The sequence below is a fragment of the Petaurus breviceps genome, unplaced genomic scaffold (assembly GCF_028583685.1).
Source record: "Petaurus breviceps papuanus isolate PSGF00001 unplaced genomic scaffold, PetGlider_PUasm1.0 90879, whole genome shotgun sequence".
In the NCBI taxonomy this organism is placed as follows: Eukaryota; Metazoa; Chordata; class Mammalia; order Diprotodontia; family Petauridae; genus Petaurus; species Petaurus breviceps.
Window position 1 is genome coordinate 12,467,946 of NW_027187368.1, and position 2,621 is coordinate 12,470,566.

The following is a 2,621-nucleotide window of genomic DNA, read 5'->3' on the forward strand; positions in this document are numbered from 1 at the left end:
TTTCTTTCTTTCTTTCTTTCTTTCTTTCTTTCTTTCTTTCTTTCTTTTTCTCATGTGCAATCATCTTTTTATTGTACTGTTATAGAAATGCTTGTTTGATACTATAAGTTAAGTTCCAAATTTTCCCCATTTCTTCCCCCCCCCCCCCCAAGACAGCATGACCCCTTCCCCCAATCGGCTGTACCTTCTATGACCATCCCCATTTCTTATCGCCTTCCCTTCTATTTTCCTATAGGGAAAGAAAGTTGTTTGGGTTTTTTCCTTTTCGGAGGGGGGAAGGCAGGGCAATTGGGGTTAAGTGACTTGCCCAAGGTCACACAGCTAGTAAGTGTTAAGTGTCTGAGGTCAGATTTGAATTTGGGTCCTCCTGACTCCAGGGCCAGTGCTCTATTCACTGCGCTACCTAGCCAGCCCACAAGACAGATTTCTATACCCCATTGCCTGTATATCTTATTTCCCAGTTGCATGTAAAGAACAATTTTTAACATTCATTTTTAGAACTTTGAGTTCTACATTCTCTCCCTCCCTCCCCACCCACTCTCATTGAGAAGGCAAGCAATTTGATGTAGGTTATACATGTGTAGTCATGCAAAACACTTCCATAATAGTTGTGTTGTGAAAGACAAGCTACATTTCCCTCCATCCTATCCTGACCACCATTTATTCTATTCTCCCCTTTGACCCTGTCCTACCTCAAAAGTGTTTGCTTCTGATTGCTCCTCCCCCCATTTGTCCTCCCTTCTATCGTCCCCCCTCGCTTATCCCCTTCCTCCTTACTTTCCTGTAGGGTAAGATAGCTTTGTATCTTATTCCCTCCTTCCATCAAATCTGATGGGAGTAAGGCTCACTCATTCCCTCTTACCACCCCCCTCTTCCCTTCCACTGTAAAAGCTTTTTCTTGCCTTTTTTTGTGAGATAATTTACTCCCATTCTACCTCTCCCTTTCTCTGTCTCCCAGTACATTCTTCTCTCACCCTTAATTTTATTTTTTAAATATCATCCCTTCATATTCAACTCACTTAATTTTATTTTTTAAATATCATCCCTTCATATTCAACTCACCCTGTGTCCTCTGTCGCTCTCTCTACATATATTCCCTTCAACTACCTTAATACTGAGAAAGATCTTATGAGTTATAGATATCATCTTTCCATGTAGGAATGCAAACAGTTCAACTTTAATAAGTCCCTTATGATTTCTCTTTCCTGTTTACCTTTTCATGCTTCTCTTGAATCTTGTATTTGAAAGTCAAATTTTCTATTCAGCTCTAGTCTTTTCATCAAGAATGCTTGAAAATCCTCTATTTCATTGAATGTCCATTTTTTCCTTGGAGTATTATACTCAATATTGCTGAGTAGGTGATTCTTGGTTTTAATCCTAGCTCCTTTGACCTCCAGAATATCATATTCCAAGCCCTCTGATCTCTTAATATAGAAGTTGCTAAATCCTGATTGTGTTTCCACAATACTTGAATTGTTTCTTTCTGGCTTCTTGCAATATTTTCTCCTTGACCTGGGAACTCTGGAATTTGGCTACAATATTCCTAGGAGTTTTCCTTTTGGGATCTCTTTGAGGAAGTGATTGATGGATTCTTTCAATTTCTATTTTACCTTCTGGTTCTAGAATATCAGGGCAGTTTTTCCTTGATAATTTCTTGAAAGATGATGTCTAGGCTCTCTCTCTCTCTCTCTCTCTCTCTCTCTCTCTCTCTCTCTCTCTCTCTCTCTCTCTCTCTTTTTTTACCATAGTCCAGTAATTTTTAAATTCTCTTTCCTGGATCTATTTTCCAGGACAGTTGTTTTTCCAGTGAAATATTTCACAATCTTCTATTTTTTCATTCTTTTGGTTTTGTTTTATAATTTCTTGATTTCTCATAGAGTCATTAGCTTCCATTTGTTCCATTTTAATATTTAAGGAATTATTTTCTTCAGTGAGCTTTTGGATCTCATTTTCCATTTGGTCAATTTTTCTTTTTAAGGCATTCTTCTCCTCATTAACTTTTTGGACATCTTTTGCCATTTGGGTTAGTCTATTTTTTAAGGTGTTATTTTTTTCAGCATTTTTTCTTGTATCTGTATTTTGTATCTGTATTAATTATTTTTGTATTTGTATTAATTTTTCATTATGTTCTTGCATCACTCTCATTTCTCTTCCCAATTTTCCCTCTTATTCTCTTACTTTCTTTTCTTTCTTTATTTTTTTTTCTTTTGCTTTTTGGAGAGGGGAAGGCAGGACAATTGGGGTTAAGTGACTTGCCCAAGGTCGAAAGGCTAGTAAGTGTTAAGTATCTGAGGCTAGATTTGAACTTAGGTCCTCCTGACTCCAGAGTCAGTGCTCTATTCACTGTGCCACCTAGCCACCCCTTACTTGATTTTCAAAATCCTTTTTGAGTGCTTCCATGGCCTGAGACCAATTCATATTTTTCTTGGAGGCTTTGGATGTAGGCGCTTCGATTTTGTTGTCTTCTTCTGGTTGTATGTTTTGATTTTCCTTATCACCAAAGTAAGATTCTATAGTCTGATTTTTTCCCCACTCTTTGTTCATTTTCCTAGTGAATAACTTGACTTTTTAGCTCTTCCTTCCTTCCTTCCTTCCTTCCTTCCTTCCTTCCTTCCTTCCTT